The 19992-nt window shown below is 49.5% G+C and overlaps 1 protein-coding gene and 1 long non-coding RNA gene across 4 annotated transcripts in view; one reads left to right on the plus strand and one right to left on the minus strand.

Annotated features, from left to right (window-relative positions):
• Window positions 1-14176, minus strand: part of MATN2 (matrilin 2) — a 476504-nt gene extending 462328 nt beyond the window's left edge. The window contains exon 1 of one of the 2 annotated variants that reach the window (XM_085605205.1): window positions 13770-14176. The gene's annotated coding sequence lies outside the window, so the exon portion shown is untranslated. The remainder of the gene's footprint in view (window positions 1-13769) is intronic. The other variant, XM_085605204.1, reaches the window with a different exon arrangement.
• Window positions 1-19992, plus strand: part of LOC146830999 (uncharacterized) — a 364002-nt gene that overhangs the window by 270269 nt on the left and 73741 nt on the right. The window lies entirely within an intron of this gene.

Consider the following 19992-nt stretch of genomic DNA (forward strand, 5'->3'; position numbering starts at 1 on the left):
TGTTTAGGTATCCTGGGCCTTGGTTGTGTAGGGCTTTGTGTGCGTGGGTGAGGAGTCGGAAGGTGATCCTCTTGTTGACCGGGAGCCAGTGCAGGTCTCTCAGGTGTCCGGAGATGTGGCCGCGACGGGGGATGTCCAGTATGAGTCGTGCTGAGGGGTTCTGGATCCGCTGGAGTCTCTTCTGGAGTTTGGCGGTGGTTCCGGCGTAGAGGGAGTTGCCGTAGTCCAGGCGGCTGGTGACGAGGGCCTGGGTGACCGTCTTCCTGGTCTCGGTGGGGATCCACCGGAAGATCTTACGTAGCATTGTAATTGTAATTGTAATTGTAATGGTATTTGTAGAGCGCGATTGCTGCCCATGGCCGTCCAAGCGCTAAGCTGACCAGAAGTGACGGAGGAGGTGCATGCGCAGGATGTTGAAGCACGACGAGGAGACGGCGTTGACTTGTCTGGTCATGGAGAGGGAGGAGTCCAGGATGAAGCCCAGGTTGCGTGCGTGGTCTGTTGGTTTGGGTGCGCTGCCTAGGGCGGGGGGCCACCACGAGTCGTCCCAGGCGGAGGGTGAGGATCCCAGGATGAGGACTTCCGTCTTGTCCGAGTTCAGCTTCAGGCGGCTGTTCCTCATCCATCCGCTACCTCCTTCATCCCTTCGTGAAGGTTGGCTCTGGCGGTGGCGGAGTCGTTGGTGAGGGAGAGAATCAGCTGGGTGTCGTCGGCGTAGGAGATGATGTTGAGGTTGTGCTGGCGTGCGATGTCTGCGAGAGGGCTCATGTAGACGTTGAAGAGGGTTGGGCTGAGCGAGGAGCCTTGAGGAACGCCGCAGATGACTTCGGTGGCTTCAGATCTGAACGGGGGGAGGCGGACTCTCTGTGTCCTTCCTGCGAGGAAGGAGGTGATCCACTCCAATGCCTTTTCCTGGATTCCGACGTTGCTGAGACGCTGCACTAGTGTACGGTGGCAGACGGTGTCAAAGGCCGCGGAGAGGTCTAGGAGGATGAGGGCCGCTGTTTCTCCATTGTCAAGCAGGGCTCGGATGTCATCGGTGGCTGCAATCAGGGCGGTCTCGGTGCTGTGGTTGGCCCGGAAGCCAGACTGCGAGAGGTCAAGGGAATCGTTCGTCTTGAGGAAGGCGGCCAGCTGTTTGTTGACGGTCTTCTCGATGACTTTAGCCGGGAACGGGAGCAGTGAGATGAGGCGGTAGTTCTTGAGGTCGGTGGGGTCGGCTGATGGCTTCTTTAGTAGAGCTGTGAGTTCGGCGTGCTTCCAGCTCTCCGGGTAGGTGGCGGTGTCGAAGGAGGAGTTGATGATGTCCTGCAGGTGGGGTGCGATGACAGCGACGGCCTTGTTGAAGATGTGGTGCGGGCAGGGGTCGGTAGGAGATCCGGAGTGGATGGAGTTCATCGTGCGGGCGGTGTCTTCGGTGCTGATCGGGGTCCAGGCACGGAGGGTGGTGGTGGGGGGCGGTGGTTCGGTCGTGGCGTGCATCGGTTGAGTGCTGAAGCTGTTGTGTATGTCAGCGATCTTGTTGTGGAGGTAGGAGGCGAGGGAGTTGCAGAGGTCTTGCGAAGGGGTGATGTTGTAGTTTCCGGCGTTGGGGTTGGAGAGCTCTTTGACGATGGTGAAGAGTTCCTTGCTGTTGTGTGCGTTGTTGTCAAGTCGTTCCTTCAATGCGGTTTTCTTGGTGGCGTGGATGAGTTGGTGGTGTTTTCGGGTGGCGAGCTTGTGGGTGGTCATGTTGTCTGGTGTCGGGTCTCTGCGCCATGTTCTCTCGAGGGCTCGGCAGTTCTTCTTGGAGCTCTTGAGTTCGTCGGTGAACCATGGGGCTTTCTTGCTAGCGGGCCTGCTATGCGGGGTCTTCAGAGGGGCGAGGTCGTCTGCGCAGTTGCTGATCCACTTCGCGAGGTTGATGCCCGCCTGGCTTGGGTTCGTTGCGCTGGTGGGAGGGTTCATGCTCAGGGAGGACGCGAGTTGGTCGGCTGTGATCTTGTTCCAGCTTCTGCGTGCAACCTGTTGCTGGTGGTGGTGGACCGTGGTCCTTCTGAAGCTGAAGTGGACGCAGCTGTGGTCCGTCCAGTGGAGTCCGGTGGCGTGGCTGAAGGCGATGTCCTTGCTGGATGAGAAGACGGGGTCGAGTGTGTGTCCGGCGTAGTGGGTGGGGGTGTTGACCAGCTGCTTGAGTCCCAGGTTGGCGAGGTTGTCCAGCAGGGTGGTGGTGTTGCGGTCGTTGATGTTCTCCAGGTGGAAGTTGAGGTCCCCGAGGAGGATGTAGTCAGCGGAGGGGAGGGCGTGCGGGCTGATGAAGTCGGCGATGTCTTCGCTGAATTGTGTGCGTGGTCCCGGGGGTCTGTAGATGAGGGTGCCTCTGAGGGTGGTCTTGGGGTTGACGTGGACCTGGAAGTGCAGGTGCTCGGCGGGTGCGAGGGTGTCGTCGGTGTTGGTCGTGATGCGGATGGTGTTCCTGTGGACGATGGCGATGCCTCCTCCGGTCTGGTTGATGCGGTCCCTTCGGATGATCTTGTAGCCGTCTGGGATGGCGATGGCGATGTCGGGCGCTGAAGAGGCGTTCATCCAGGTTTCCGTGAGGAAGGCGACGTCTGGTGAGGTTGTGTCGATCAGGTTCCATAATCTGATCTATAATCACCATAAGGGTTGTCTGGATTGGTGCCAGGTGCCCACTTGCATTAGTGGACATCATAAACCAGGCCAGCTTATCACAGACTTGCTGAAGACATAACCTATAATAAGGCGAAGAGGCACTCAGGTTGGTCCCTGCCGCCAGCCAACTCAAGCAAGTCAATTACGCACACAATAATGTGGATTTTCACCAGTCATATTTATTACAAAATACAACAAAATTATCAAAAACAGATAACAACATCAGATGCTCAATAACAAATTCAAAACATTAAAAAAACTACAAACACCTAAATTCATAATCTAGTCAGACAAAACACTATGTGATGTACATTATGGACAGGCTATGGGGAGAGGAAAGTTGTTAATGCACAACACTCAAGTCCAAAGTTTATTTCCACTCCAGCCGTATACACATGGGCAAAAACACTCACATCTTGGGGATCCATCCCAGGCCACCACCCAACCAGAAATATCCTCCCACCCCTCCCCCCGTCATGTTAGAAATCCTAGCCCTGGCAGTCGTATGATGCTGTGTTGCTCACTTGCCCGTCTTTCACCAAAGATGGAACCCCCTATATCCAAAGATACCCCATCATCACTGTGTGCCATTACCTCTTTTTCTTGCTTATAAATGGTTTCCTCTACAAATACATGTAACAAAACTACTAATGAAGCTTACGCGAACAAGAATACTAATGATGGCATTAGCAACAGTAATACAATAAATACACAAATAGAAAGTAATAATAACGAGTGTTATGATACTGCTACTACTACTAATCTTAATAATAATAGATGATAGTTTTTCTTGATAAATGATGTAGTGTAATTAGTTGAAGAGAAAATGAGGAAGACACAACTTTTATTGTGCTTCTTGGTGAGCTTAACTGAAAGGACAGTGTAACTACAAGGAACACTACTGCTCCAACTACTAAATTTACTACAACTACTGGTCCTATGACTGCTAGAGCTACCACTAATAGTATGGTACCGTAAATGATTGTGATTTAAAAAAAAAAGATGTGCCCTACTGTTAGAAATGGGATTTCTGGTTGGCTAGGGCGAGCGCCTAAGCCAGGCAGAAACCACCACTCTACTCAGGGCAAGGGAGTTACACACTGAAGATAACCCCTGCTCACCCCCTTGATAGCTTGGCACGAGCAGTCAGGCTTATCCCAGAGACAATGTGTAAAGCGTTTGTGCAACACAATCACACAGCAGGGACACACTAGGCACACCACAAAAGAAACTCCACACAAGGTTATATAGAAAATAGCCTTTGTATTCCTCATAAAACACATCAGAATGCAATCACATATATACACTGTGACACCTGGCACTAGTATTACTTTACAGGAGATTATATACAGGACAGGGACAATTGGGCCACTGTCAGAACCATTAAAAGAGGTAAGTAATAAAACAGCCAGTGACTACTGGTAAGGCAATGACGTAAACACGTTATGCATCAATCACATTAGGAATAAACCCTGAGCACGAACATCATAATTACATCAGGCCCCTTTTAGACATAACCATCACAATTAGTGAGAACAACCAGTAACTACAAGTAAAGGTACACTTAGCATAAGCATATCAGGCAAACATCCTAATTAGCAGTGAACGTCCTAACCTCATTCCTTAGGTGCACACTTTATCATCACATCATGCCTACAGCGCACCAGGAAAACACTAGCAGCAGGAATGCATTCCAGAAAACACAACATGCCCCATTTAGGGATGAAACTGCACAATACCTAGGGTGCAACATATCCGCATTGCCAGCTGTCCACCACCCATCTGGGAAAAACAGTTACCTGCGTTCTTATGCGGGTACGGGAGTCTTCCCGTAGGCTTCTGGGTCACGTGCCCACCTACTCATGAGAGTGCAGTTACCCTAGCCAGGGACCTCCGTGGAGGTCTCCCCCCCAGCCTACTCAAAAACACCACACAGACTCTCCCCATGTATGAGCACCTGCGAGAGGGGAGGCATACACCACCAGAGTCCTAAAACCACAAACACCAGGTCAGAAATAATACTAGGAGGAAGGCAAAAAGTTCAGAGATGTCCCTGCAAAAAGGGCCAAGTCCAACACCTACTTAGACGAGTTGGCGTAATTTATGAATTGAGTGACTTATTTTGCCCAATAAATATGTGGTTCAGGCCGAAGGTGCCTGCTATCGGGCAATACAATGACTGTTACCACAGCTGCAGCTAACATTACTGCTATACGTAATAATAATGAGGGGAAGTAGGTAGGGCGGAAGAGGGGGAAAGAAAATAGAAAGGGCAAAGGAAGAAAGAAACGGAGAAGGATGAAGAGAGTGGCCACTGTATGTGAACGACGAAGGCTTTGTGAATGACGACGGTAGTTCAGGGGGTTGTGGTACTTTATAAAACCAAACAAAATCTAGCAGCAAAGTAGGATGGAATGAACAGTTGGGTTCATTTTTTCATGATTTACAGGTACTTTGGACTTTAAAGTGCTTACAAAGTCAGTCTACAGTCCAGTAAATTGTGGTAAGATTCCAAAATACATCGACTGCGGGCCTACGCAGTTTCCCTCCTGCGCTTCTCTGCTTTGACACCTCCACCTGCAGCAATGGCCGCGGGTTGGTGCGCACGTCACAGCATGGGGTTGTAAGAGACGACGGATTACCGGTGACGTCAGGGAGGTTGGTTTACCTCCGCACGGTTTGACTACTGCGCTGGACTAGCTGTTTTCTCGCTCGGTTGTGACCTTGTGGATGCCCCCACGCTGCTTCCTAAGAGAGTTGTTGCAGTGACTGGGCCTCGGCAGTTCGAAGAAGGAGCGTAACGCGACACAGGCCAGGCCGGGTGGTTATCAGCAGGGCAGAGAGACCCTGCCTGCCCTTTCTACACGATCTAGTAACGTGGAAACGATGAAGATGGCTGGCTCTCCGCCAACATTTGACTCATTGTGGTTACACCTACAGCGGGAGATATCCGGACACGCGCCGTGATTACTGCGTGTCAGTCACGCGAGCACACCACGCGGGGGTTGCTGCCAGCTCTATTTTTATACTGTCCTTAGCACTTACTAGCTGACGTGCTCAGTTTTATCTGCAAAATTCTGTCACCTCATCATAATAATATGTACATTTTATACCTACAATGCAGAGTTTTGTTTGGAATGAAAAATGTGGCTGGCGGCTCTCCAAGAGAGCGGGAAAAGCAGCCTAACTATGAGTGAGTTAAAAGAGGCGTGGCCTGTGTAATCAAGGGCGTGGCTTAAATATACACCGAAATGCTGTGTTTCACACAGCAGGCCACCTGACTAGTGCTTGAGTGCCTCTGTGTGAGTTATTGTATTCAGAAGCATCACACAATTATGGACATGCATAAAATAAAACAAGATAGACCTATTAAATTGAACATGCTATTAGTAGCAGATAGATTAATAACAATTATATTGTAAGAAATTAGAATTGAAAATATCTTAATTCTGACAATGTGAGCCTGTGAATAAAAAATTCATTACTGAGGTCTGAGGAAGGAGTTGGTGTCTGCGGTGTCTCATCACTCTCTTTGTGCCCTTCACACCACTTTCCTCTGCAGCCTCTCTGTGAGGCATTCACATCCTTTTTCTCCCCATATTCTTCTAAAATACTTCATCTGCATATTTCACTCCTCATCTGTTTCCTCTTCTGCATCCTGTTTTCAGTCTCTCCGTTTGCTCGTACTTTGCATGTCATTCACTTCACCATGGATCACACACATTCACCAGCGAGCACTTACTTTTCACCCTGTCAAATATCCAAACAGCTCTGTACCTTCTTCACACACTTTTTCATATAGTCATGATTAAAGTGGCACCTGTCACCAATGCTCTGTGCTCTCTGCAGAAGAGTTAAGGATTGGATGGGAATGTATCCTGAACACCTTTCTGACAGACAGACACTCGGAGAACCTTGCACTGCCTTCGGTCTCACCTGCACACCTCTCAGCCGATACCCGTTATAAACACCCACCCACAATCTGAACTCACACAGAAGGTACAATTTAGGATAAATTTGCTGCACGAAAAAACTACAGAAAAAAACTGCACCTTAAAACAGATAAGTACACTTAGAAATGTAAATCAAGTCAAACATGTGAAATGTAAACTGGGGCTGTTCGCTAACACGGATTACCAGCATGGTTTTTCCTGTCACTGTTGAGATATCGATCAGCGTCTTTTTATAGAAAGGACACCAATAAAGGGCTCGACATGGACCCGTTTCAGTCAGTTTTTAATTACTGTTGGGTATGAGACCCAGGGGGGCCCAGCCCACTTAAAGCCCAGCTACAATGTTTACATTTGGGCTCGGGCAAGAAAGGCAATGACTTTTGTACTTGAAGCTTGTTTTATAAGTAAATACAGTCCTCAAAATGGCAGACTATTTAGTGAGGACAAATAGTAAACATCTGTGTTTGCTTCTCCGCCCACTACTATGGTTGATTTTGGTGCTCACAATCTCTCTGGAAAGCTTTCACGTGGAACTGTGATCCTCCTGGCGAGGTCGCCGTAGCCTCCCATCACTCTGATGTTGATGAATTGAAAACCTTCACATTGGGAAATAGTAACACCTGTTATTTTCAGCACTTAGCAAGTGGAGACCTATGGTTTGATGTGCTATGTAAAAACACGTTTTTGTGATGCTAGGTGTAACTAGTAGTAGTATTAAGACATATCTTCCTTTACCGCAAGCATCTTCACTCCAATTGGCCTGAAGTTAAACTTTACCCCTGTTTCGAATGGATTTTGTTTTTACCCACAACAGAATCATTGATATATGTATACAGCCGGTTTAGAGTGAGGGTGGTGTCATAGAGGGGTACATATGAAGGAGGTGCTCTCTCCCTAAAACCATATATTTATCATGCATTAAGATCTGTGGCCTTTTCGTACTAGGCACATAGGCCTGACTTTGTTGGTTGACCACAGCTAATGCCACCACACATGTTTTACCCTGCAGCATCTTCACACCCCGCAGAACCCTGCATACATGGAAGGATAGTGACATGAAAAACTACCCAACCCCTACACAGAGGTGGTGACGTATAAATATATACGACCCAACCCCAACGCCGGGGCTGTGATTTGTAAATCTATGACCTAACCCCTGAACAGAGGCGCTGATCCAACCCCTCCACAGAGGCTGTGCTGCACACTTCACATACTCCTGAGACCTAATGCTACACAAAGGGTGTGCTGCACACATCACCCGATTCTTAACTCGTTCCTTGCTTCAGCGCCAAGACGCCTCAGCATTTGTGCGCTTTATACGTATTTTATTTACTTACTTTCTGATCCCAGTCGTGCACAGTGACTGTGCCTTATACATCCACGTGTAGCCTCAGGGAGGAGGCTGTGCAGTAGGCCTCCCAGAGCTGACCCTGCATGGAAGCTGTGTGCTAGAAACCTCTGATCTCTCACCCCTGTATATATGTATATGTATGTATGTATGTGTATATATGTCACTGTTCACATACTCCAGTGGTCCAAGGGACCAGCAGAGTGGACGGGAGACGATTCGAGATTGTGGACCTCACATGAGTTTTTGGACAAATACTTTGCATAAATGTATCAAATTTAAATGCGGCTTTATGTCACTTGCTCAGAATGACACGCGTGAGTAATGAGTGAAGGCCACTGATGTAGCGGGATTGTGTGTGTGTATGTGCTTATATAGCGCCGAATCACCCCTGGGGGTATCTCCGCACTGTACTCATACCACTGTAGGAACCCTTCCTGGCTATCCGTGTGAAGTGTCCACTCCTGGGCACCCCATGGTGAAGCCAGGCATCCCAGCGCTGTTGGGGCCGTTGTGGACACTAAGCAAGCTATTGCCCAGAGTTGCAGCATGGGACCCATGATTAGGATAGGCACTGATGCGAGAATATCAGGTCCGAGGAATTTATAGCCCGAGACCCTGCCGCATCGGGAATCGAACCCTGGTCCCGGACCAGTGCTCTGCATCGAGGTCTGCCACTCTAACCATTGAGCCACACTTCTCCACGTGATACTAGAATGCAGAAACCGTTGATCTATATCTAAGAACATGTTTGCTTACTATGGATGTAACCATCAATAAATGATTTCAGCCCTGAAGAAGAGGGTTTTCCCTCCAGACGCGTGTTGTCTGGCTCGACAATGATTTGAATAAAGATCAGTTTTGCATTAATCACACAATAATGATGGATGCGGGTTATTTTTGCATGATGAGATATTCAGTTGAATTGTAAGTTCCTAATGGATTTGAGATCATCCTAGACCTCCAATAGGGTGGAACTTTTACTTTGACAAGGACCGTGGGGGTTGGTCTTGGAGGAAAAGACTCCGGGGCTGATATCCCTTAACTCCAATCTGTTGCTGATAGTTTAGCCACTAGCTCACACCTACAAGTGGGCAGTAAAGTGTACAACAGGGGCTGTGCTGCACAAGACCTACAGGTGTAACCCTTACTAGCAAGAGTCTGCAGTGCAACCCTTGCACCTCAATACCACAGTGGGAGCTTCAGACCTGCGCACTGTGAGGTGACGATGGGACAGGGACTACCCTGAGATGCGACTAGAGATCTGACGATGAAATCACTGCAGCATGAGCCCAGGGTCGGTAAGATTGGGGGAGTTGGGGGGGAGCTTTAGATTTCCCAACAATCACGCTGGCACATAATGTTGAAATACATTATACAACAGGAAGGGTGCACAAAGGGGCTTACGGGACTGTGGAAAGGGATAGGAATGCGGATTGGTAGGGATATTAAGTGAGAGAAAACGCATTATTTTGTGAGATAACCAACATATTTGAAGTCTTTCCAAACAGAGAGAGGGAGAGACTGTATGAAACAATTCCTGGTGAATTCTGACAGACACCTCAACGTACCCGACTGAAACCACCTGCACCTAACTATTTATCACAACATACATTTATTAGGGGGGGGGTGTAAACCCTAAATACCCCCCTTGAAGCTACACCCGTGCATAAACCTCTGCTCTGACCAGTAACATCCGCGCAGAACAAGCAAGTGATCAAAGCATTCAAGGAGACTGTCCTGTACAAGCAGCAGATGCCTTCCTCCCACTCCACCCCCCCCCCCCGCCCCCCAAGGGTCTAGCACATGCCAAGAGATGAGAAGACTGTGCACTGTCCTGCTGGGATCCCTCCAAGGGTGACTCTAGCACATGCCAAAAGATGAGGAGACTGCCCCGTGCAGTGTCCTCATGGTATCTTCTCAAAGGGTCAGTCTAGGACAGAGCCCAGAGATGAGGACACTGCCCCGTGCAGTGTCCTCATGGTATCTTCTCAAAGGGTCAGTCTAGGACAGAGCCCAGAGATGAGGACACTGCCCCGTGCAGTGTCCTCATGGTATCTTCTCAAAGGGTCAGTCTAGGACAGAGCCCAGAGATGAGGACACTGCCCCTTGCACTATCCTCGTGGTATCTTCTCAAAGGGTCAGTCTAGGACAGAGCCCAGAGATGAGGACACTGCCCCTTGCAGTGTCCTCATGGTATCTTCTCAAAGGGTCAGTCTAGGACAGAGCCCAGATATGAGGACACTGCCCCTTGCACTGTCCTCATGGTATCTTCTCAAAGGGTCAGTCTAGGTCAGAGCCCAGAGCCCAGATGTGAGGGGACTACCCCTTGCACTGTCCTCATGGTATCTTCTCAAAGGGTCAGTCTAGGACAGAGCCCAGATATGAGGACACTGCCCCTTGCAGTGTCCTCATGGTATCTTCTCAATGGGTCAGTCTAGGACAGAGCCCAGATATGAGGACACTGCCCCTTGCACTGTCCTCGTGGTATCTTCTCAAAGGGTCAGTCTAGGACAGAGCCCAGATATGAGGACACTGCCCCTTGCAGTGTCCTCATGGTATCTTCTCAATTGGTCAGTCTAGGACAGAGCCCAGATATGAGGACACTGCCCCTTGCAGTGTCCTCATGGTATCTTCTCAAAGGGTCAGTCTAGGACAGAGCCCAGAGATGAGGACACTGCCCCTTGCAGTGTCCTCATGGTATCTTCTCAAAGGGTCAGTCTAGGACAGAGCCCAGAGATGAGGACACTGCCCCTTGCAGTGTCCTCATGGTATCTTCTCAAAGGGTCAGTCTAGGACAGAGCCCAGAGATGAGGACACTGCCCCTTGCAGTGTCCTCATGGTATCTTCTCAAAGGGTCAGTCTAGGACAGAGCCCAGAGATGAGGACACTGCCCCTTGCAGTGTCCTCATGGTATCTTCTCAAAGGGTCAGTCTAGGACAGAGCCCAGAGATGAGGACACTGCCCCTTGCAGTGTCCTCATGGTATCTTCTCAAAGGGTCAGTCTAGGACAGAGCCCAGAGATGAGGACACTGCCCCTTGCAGTGTCCTCATGGTATCTTCTCAAAGGGTCAGTCTAGGACAGAGCCCAGAGCCCAGATGTGAGGGGACTACCCCTTGCACTGTCCTCATGGTATCTTCTCAAAGGGTCAGTCTAGGACAGAGCCCAGATATGAGGACACTGCCCCTTGCAGTGTCCTCATGGTATCTTCTCAATGGGTCAGTCTAGGACAGAGCCCAGATATGAGGACACTGCCCCTTGCACTGTCCTCATGGTATCTTCTCAAAGGGTCAGTCTAGGACAGAGCCCAGACATGTGGACACTGCCCCTTGCAGTGTCCTCATGGTATCTTCTCAATGGGTCAGTCTAGGACAGAGCCCAGATATGAGGACACTGCCCCTTGCAGTGTCCTCATGGTATCTTCTCAAAGGGTCAGTCTAGGACAGAGCCCAGAGATGAGGACACTGCCCCTTGCACTGTCCTCATGGTATCTTCTCAAAGGGTCAGTCTAGGACAGAGCCCAGGGCCCAGATGTGAGGGGACTACCCCTTGCACTGTCCTCATGGTATCTTCTCAAAGGGTCAGTCTAGGACAGAGCCCAGATATGAGGACACTGCCCCTTGCAGTGTCCTCATGGTATCTTCTCAAAGGGTCAGTCTAGGACAGAGCCCAGATATGAGGACACTGCCCCTTGCACTGTCCTCATGGTATCTTCTCAAAGGGTCAGTCTAGGACAGAGCCCAGAGCCCAGAGATGAGGACACTGCCCCTTGCAGTGTCCTCATGGTATCTTCTCAAAGGGTCAGTCTAGGACAGAGCCCAGAGATGAGGACACTGCCCCTTGCACTGTCCTCATGGTATCTTCTCAAAGGGTCAGTCTAGGACAGAGCCCAGGGCCCATATGTGAGGGGACTACCCCTTGCACTGTCCTCATGGTATCTTCTCAAAGGGTCAGTCTAGGACAGAGCCCAGATATGAGGACACTGCCCCTTGCAGTGTCCTCATGGTATCTTCTCAAAGGGTCAGTCTAGGACAGAGCCCAGATATGAGGACACTGCCCCTTGCACTGTCCTCATGGTATCTTCTCAAAGGGTCAGTCTAGGACAGAGCCCAGAGCCCAGAGATGAGGACACTGCCCCTTGCAGTGTCCTCATGGTATCTTCTCAAAGGGTCAGTCTAGGACAGAGCCCAGATATGAGGACACTGCCCCTTGCAGTGTCCTCATGGTATCTTCTCAAAGGGTCAGTCTAGGACAGAGCCCAGAGATGAGGACACTGCCCCTTGCACTGTCCTCATGGTATCTTCTCAAAGGGTCAGTCTAGGACAGAGCCCAGATGTGAGGGGACTACCCCTTGCACTGTCCTCATGGTATCTTCTCAAAGGGTCAGTCTAGGACAGAGCCCAGATACGAGGACACTGCCCCTTGCAGTGTCCTCATGGTATCTTCTCAATGGGTCAGTCTAGGACAGAGCCCAGATATGAGGACACTGCCCCTTGCACTGTCCTCATGGTATCTTCTCAAAGGGTCAGTCTAGGACAGAGCCCAGACATGAGGACACTGCCCCTTGCAGTGTCCTCATGGTATCTTCTCAAAAGGTCAGTCTAGGACAGAGCCCAGATATGAGGACACTGCCCCTTGCACTGTCCTCATGGTATCTTCTCAAAGGGTCAGTCTAGGACAGAGCCCAGAGCTCAGAGATGAGGGGACTGCCCCTTGCAGCGTCCTGCTGGGATCCATTCCAAGGAGCTGTCTAATAAACAGAGCTGAGAGATGGGCAGACTACCCGTGCAGACCCCAGGGGGATCCTTTCCAAGGGTCCGTATTGTAGAGAGCCCTGAGGTGAGGAGACTGCCCCCGTCCCGTACCCTGTCCGGCTGGGGCCCGTCCCAAGGGTCTGTTGGTACAGAGTCCAGAGATGAGGCCAGTGCCCCGTACAATGTCCGGTGGGTGGGATCCCCGAGGGTCTGTCTAGTAAACAGAGGCATGAGACGGGCAGACTTTACCAGCAGAAAGGACCCCTCTTCTAAGAAAGGGTGTATTGAAATCCCTGGAGGTGGACAGACAGACTGCCCCGTACAAACCACAGACGGAATCCGTTCCAAGGGTGCGTGTAGTACAGAGGTCGGAGACGGGCAGGCTACCGTACAGAGCAGACCGCATACCTCCTCGAAGATGAGTGTACTGAACTCTCCGGAGGTGCGCGGGGCGCTCTGTACAAACCACAGACGGGGCCCCTTCCAAGGATCCTTCTAGCACAGAGCCCACAGATGGACAGGCTCCCCCCTTCCCTCTCCTCCATACGAGATCCCTTCCAAAGACATGTCCGGTACAGAGCCAGAGCTGGGCAGGCTGTTCTGTGTAAACTTCAGAGATATCGCTGAAGCTACTTCGCGGAGTCGCCATAGGATCTGACAGACTTCTGTCCAGTAAAACCACAGACCCGACCGCTCACTAAGATGTCAGTTTACTCAGTCCTGAGTTAACTAATAACTACACGCTGCCTGGGTAACCACAAACCTGACCTCAGCGCAGCATTCTCTGACAAGCCTCGATTAGTACGCACGACAGATATCTGCTCACTACACCCCTGCCACGCGCCCCCCGGCACGCTGCCAGCGCAGACCAGACCCCCCAAGGAGAGGCATGTAAACCCCAGCGCTTTACTTACGAGCACTGTGCTGTTTTGCTGCAAAGTGAAACTTTAGGTCTGAGCCCTCCGCAGGTTGCCTCTGTAGAGCTCAATGTGGGGCCAGCGCGCCCCTCATCCTCACTCCAGTGACATCACCCGATGCCCCGTGCAGGGCCTAGGTCTTACCTGCAGGAGGCGGTGCTGGTCCAGGTGACTCTATCAGGAGTAGACGGCCCGAGGCTCTGGACGCAGACAATCCAGCCCCTCACGTGCCCTGGTCTTCTCTTGCCCAGGGCAGGCTAGAGTCGTGCCTGTGGCGGGGCCCCTCCTGCGGGTGCAGCCTCAGCCCAGGTCCTAGGACAGATGCCGCCTCTCGGCAGTGGAAGAGTTCAGCCGGGTGCTGGTCTCCGCGGGGCCCGGGGCTCGCCTCCCTAGTCCAGGACAGCTCTCAGGATGCTCTGCTCCCGGGCAGCGCGCAGCGGCGCTCGTCACCCTGCCAGAGCATTACGTGGCTGCATAGGGTGGGGTGGCGCTTTCAAAGCGCTCTCCGGCTCCTCCGCGCTGCGCGTCCATTTCCACACATGAGCTCAAGTTTTCATAGTTCAATGCCAAATGCGGTCTCGGGTATCACTTGCTGCCATTTCTGGCCCCACCTCCCCATCCCGCGGTGCGCACTAGAGCTCTACGGACTGATGGCGGGACTGTCCCCAGGACACGACTGTTGCTGATGCTTCCTTCATCGCCTTACTATGCACCTTTCTACCTGCGTTCTTTCAGCGTACCTGTGTCCTCGATTAACCTGTGTACTCTGGCGTTCCTATACAAGTGCTTGAGAAGTCTAGGGCCGTGCTTCACAGAAGTACTGTCACCAGAAGTATGTGTGTGACATCAATAAAAGTGTGACATGCACAAATACCGTTAAGTTTACTACTCAGCCTAAGCTCGAACAGACAATATTTAGAAAGACTGGCAGAAAATGGTAATTGTTAAATTTTAACTACATTCTTGATTCCTCCTAGACTCATGCAGTCATATTTTAACCCGCATCCATCCATTCACTCATACACACATGCTTACCCATGTTTCCTCCATCCATTCCCATGAGGCACAGGGTCAAGACTGATTTGCATATAGCTTTGTCTGAACTGGGGTGGCGAAGTGAGCTAAAGAACGATGATGGATTCAACCCAGATCTGTGAGTGGGGGGTCAACGCTCCGACTAATACCGAACAGACTAAGGGCCATATGTAGGTAAAACGTGTTTTGCGATTCTCAAATAGCGATTTTTAGGGATTCGCAATTAGAGAATCGCAAAATGCAATGTAGGTAGGATTAGCAAAATATTTTGCGAATCCCACCTATTCCTTATTTGCGAATCGCAAATTGAGATTCGCAAATAAGGAATACCTTGCCATTCATTCCTATGGGCTAGAAGGCCCATAGGAATGAATAGAAAGACATTCTCAATTTGCGATTCACAATTAGAGAATCGCAAATTGAAAATGCAATTTCAAGGTTGCAAGGGTTTCAATAGGACACCCTTTTGCACCCCTGAAATAAAGATGTGTGCACATGTGGCACACATACATGCGCTAAGGGCATGTATGTGCGCCACATGGCACTTTGAAAAATGAAATCGCAAATTAACACAAACCTGAAGTTGGTGGTAATTTGCGATTCCTTAAGCCAAAACTTGCACAACTTGGGTGCTTCCTACATTGCATTTAAGGAATCGCAATTTGGGATTCCTTAAATGCATTCGCAAAATAAGGAATCGCAAATTTTGCAATTCCTTATTTTGCATATGGGTTTTTGTGTGCTACATAGCACACTGCCCAAAATGCGATCGCAAACGCCGAAATTCTGCGAATTTCAGCATTTTCGATCGCAATTTGGCTTCCTACATATGACCCAAGATTTGGAAAGATTGGTAGAAAAGGATAATTATTAAATTTTAACTACATTCTTGATTCCTCCCAGGCTCATGCAGTCATATTTTAACGCGCATCCATCCATTCACCCATAAACATATGCTTACCCATGTTTCCTCCATCCATTCGTCCATTTAAACTTAATAGTATCTGTTAGACCTGGCATCTTTTGGCCTGGTTTCTCCTGTCTTTTTGCCTCTGACATCCTGATTTTGAATGTGTACTCTGTTTCGTTTTTACTGGCGTTAGGACTCTGGGCACTTTACCACTGCCGATCAGTGCTGAAGTGCAAGTGCTCTATGTCTAAAATGTAATGGTATTTGGTTTCTCCATGATAGGCATATTTTGATTTACTAGTAAGTCCTTAGTATATTTCACCAGGTGGGCCCACGGCCTGTGAGTCAAACGCTACTGGGCCTGCAGCACTGATTGTGCCACCCACATGAGTAGCTCTGCAGATATGTCTCAGGCCTGCCACTGCAGAGGCTGTGGGGGCAGTCTTAACCTGCCATGTCGACCAGGCAAGTGCACCCACTTGACAGGGCCCAAACCTTGCTGTTTATTAAATAAAAGTCACCCTAAAGTAGGCCCAATGCAGCCCCATGGGCAGGGTGCAGTGTACTTAAAAGGTAGGCCATGTACAGTTGTGTTTTACAGGTCCTGGTAGTGAAAAACTACAACTTTTTTTCACTACAGCAAGGCCTATCTCTCACATAGGTTAGCATTAGAGCTGCCTTGGAACATCTTACAGGTGTTTCTTCCAATTGGGAGCTGATAGAAAATTGGAGTTTTGTGTCTCTGGACTCACAATTTAAAAAGTCATCTTTTAGTAAATATGTTTTTTAAATTGCAGGTCTGAAAATGTTACTTTTAGAAAGTGAGCATTTTCTTACTTTAACCATTCTGCACCTCTGTCTGTCTCTGAATACACATCTAGGTCAGGGTGACAATTGGGATACTGTGCATTTACTCTAGACAGTAACACAAATGGAGCTGAGATGTGCCCTGCATATCCTAATGACCCATCACCAGGCTGATGGGCCTTCCTGAGCTAGAGTGGTGGGAGGTGTTGACACTGACACCTGAACAGGTCCCCACACAAAGATGTCTTCACCCCCTATAGTATGTCTGGAGCCAAGGCAGGGAATGGCAGCGTCTTGTGTACTACAACGACTTTTCTTTGGAGTTTGCCTACTTTAAAGGCTGAAATGGGTATAAGTACTGGACCTCTGACACCTTATACTCAGAACATTTCTGGATTGAGGACATTCTGCCAGGAACAAGAGCTATGTTGTTGTTAGGAGGGACTGTCACTTTCTTTTTTACTTTACTGTGCTGGCCTGCTGCTTACTGCTTCTGTCTGGGAGTGAAAGGACTGGACTGTGCTTTCTACATCCTACATACACCACCCCAACCCCCTCTCACCCCCTGCACTGTCCCTAAATCTACCCCAACTCCTTCCACTTCCCTTAGGCCTAATATTCTTACCCTTAATTAAAAAAACTACCCAATCCTCCCCAGCCCTGAAAACTACCCTGACCCCCATAGCCCTGAAAAATACCCCTGTCCCCTCCAGCCCTGAAAACTACCCTCGACCCCCCTCCCCAGCCTTGAAAATGATCCTGCACCCCTCCCCAGCCCTGAAAATGAGCCCAACCCCCCTACCCTGAAAATGACCAGACCCACCAGTCCTGAAAAGACCCTGACCCCCGCCCTGAAAACGACCTCGACCCCCCACAGTCCTGAAAATGACCCCGACCCAGCCCTGAAAATGACCGGACCCTCCCAACCCATGCAAGCTACCCTCCCAAAACCTTCCCCCAGCCCACTTACCTAACCTCGGCCTCTCTTTCTGGCTTCCTCCTGCTTCCTCAGAGCTGCAACCAGCAGCTAGACCGCACATTGCCTAGGCAAGCTAAGGCTAGCGTGGTGGCGCTTGCGTAGTCGGAGCACGCGTAGCTCTGCCCGCTTTGTTCCGACTGTTTCCCTTCATGGCCTTGTAAATATGAACCCCTTTCACGCAATACTCTGTGTGAAAGTGGCGTTCCATGGGTGTTGCTGTGGGTGTTCCCACGCAACATCAATGGAATCTGGCACATTCCCAGATTTACAATGTTTTGCAAAGCTGGGAATGCACCAGAATCCTCCGCTTTCCCAGGGGAGGCATAGGAGTGGCACAACGAGGAGAAATACTTTTATTTCTCCTCGTTTGTTCCCCTTTCTATGCGCGCTGCACTCCGCAGTACACATATGAAGAGGAAAATGCCATCAATGATTGGTTTTGTAGAGAGATGTGTACCTATCTGCACAAAAACAATAATCCCCGCAACTCAGGCACCCTTGCAACATGACGCAAGGGTGTCTGCGTTGGTGCACGGCTGCTGTTTGTGCACGGGCACCGGGGAGAAGGACAGGAATGCGCCGTATCTTGTAGATACGGCACATTCCTGCCCTTTTATTTTAGCACACAGCAGCACAGCTGGAAGGCTTGCTGCTCTGCCGTGCGTCCAAATATAGTAAATGATGCCCTATATATTTTGGATAAATATGCTCAATTCGCTCAACAAGTAGATTGCTGTTTCCAAGAAAAACAATTTCTGTCCAAAAATACCTGATTTTCATTTTGGTTAATACCTGTCTGGTCCCTTAAAATAAACCAAACAGGTACTAATGGCACACACAAATAGATTCTTCCTTTCATGCCCATTTACCATTATTATAAAATACCTGGGATGGCATTGATTTTCACAATCCCTCTGCCAGGGATAGCGAGAAGTACTCCGAGAATACCTGCTACAAATCAGGGATGGGCCTCATTATGCAACAATTGTGTCAAGAATGCACAAACATACACACACAAACGCATGCATACGCGCAGCACAACAGTCTGCACATGCCTATCACTCACAGCTTACCTTTCAAGGCTAGTATGGCTGCACAATCCTGGCTCGGATCTTACCCCTTCTCTCCTTGGCAGAGGCTGTCAGGTAAGGTGTCAAGAATCTTTTGCTAGAAGTCATAAGTTCAGGCAACCTCACTGCACCCAACACTCATGAGTTTGTTTTTATCAGGTAATTGATTCAAAACGAAGTACTCACTCCATTTTTGTGCATACGTTATTGATTTTATTGCCTAGGCTGTACACATTCAGGACCTCATTTATGAGCCCATTGCGGCATCACTTTTTATTGACGCACTGGCAGTGCAATGGGCTCGCTCATATTTACAAGGCAACGTAAAGTCACCCGCATGACTTTTCATGGCCTTGTAAACATGGGCCTTTTCATGGCATTACTCTGCGTGAAAGGGGCATTCTATGAGTGTTGCTGTGGGTGTTCCCACACAAAATTCAATGAACCTGACACATTTCCAGATTTACAGGGCCTCATTTACTATATTTTGACATCCGGCAACCTATAAGAGTAAACTCATGATGAAAACTTATATAATCAACCACAGTGCGAGAATCAGCGGATGTCATAGCCTGACTGGAGTGGTGACAATGGTAGTGTACCATAACACACAATTCAAACCATCCCTCACAACTTCCTAGGTATGACAAAGGCATGGACAACAAATCATCACTTTTGTTAGAAACTGAGGGGAGCAATCCACAGACCCAACAATTTGTTGTGTTAGACACATCATGCGCTTGAGGCAACATTTGTATAAAGACATTATTTGTGTATGTCTTTCAGTGCTCCCCTTTGTGAGGGTCCAAAGTAACAAACGTGTGTTCAGTGGGTACAGGTGTTGTCCCAACCAAAGAGCGTACAGGATACTTTTTCTCCAAGAACCAAGATATTCCCAACACAAATATTAATGCAATTCCAAATATTGATGCAAAAACTATTTTACTTTGTGGGAGCGGAGGTGCACATGGCTGCTCTTCCTCAGTAATGGTCTGACCAAACGGATACTTTGTGAAGCAAAGGAAAGGGAATGCAATAGAACTAATGGCAAAAAGGGGGCAAGTGTTCCCAGTGTCCGTCCGAGCCTCACTGGTAGGCTCCTATTGTTCATCAACGTTGGCGCTCTTGAGCACCGGTGGTGGAGCTGCTCAGTCCCAGCTCGCGATTAATCCCAAGTTGTCCAGGATAATGTACCCCCCTCCAAGGGGGCACATTCAATCTATCCTGTCCAATGTCCGAATAATGCACCAATCTCACCTTTCCCTAAACTACTGTTGGTACTATAGGCAAAGTACACCCTGACTTGCGCAGTCCATCCAACTAATCTGACATCTCCTTTGGTGCACTGTTCCTCCGTCGGAGGCGCAAATTGTACTTAGCTACTCCAGACACAGAGGGGCCATTAAAAAGGGGCTCAGACACAGAGGTGCCAGTGGAAAGAGGATATTGAATGGCCTTGATCTCACCTCGGGGGGCACTGCCACTTTTAGCACCTCATTATTCTCAGCCTCCGTTTGGGTCCACGTGAGCATGGCATCCTAAAAGGGGCCGAATCGTGGAACGTGT

Source organism: Triturus cristatus, chromosome 5_1 (genome assembly GCF_964204655.1).
Source record: "Triturus cristatus chromosome 5_1, aTriCri1.1, whole genome shotgun sequence".
Taxonomy (NCBI): Eukaryota; Metazoa; Chordata; class Amphibia; order Caudata; family Salamandridae; genus Triturus; species Triturus cristatus.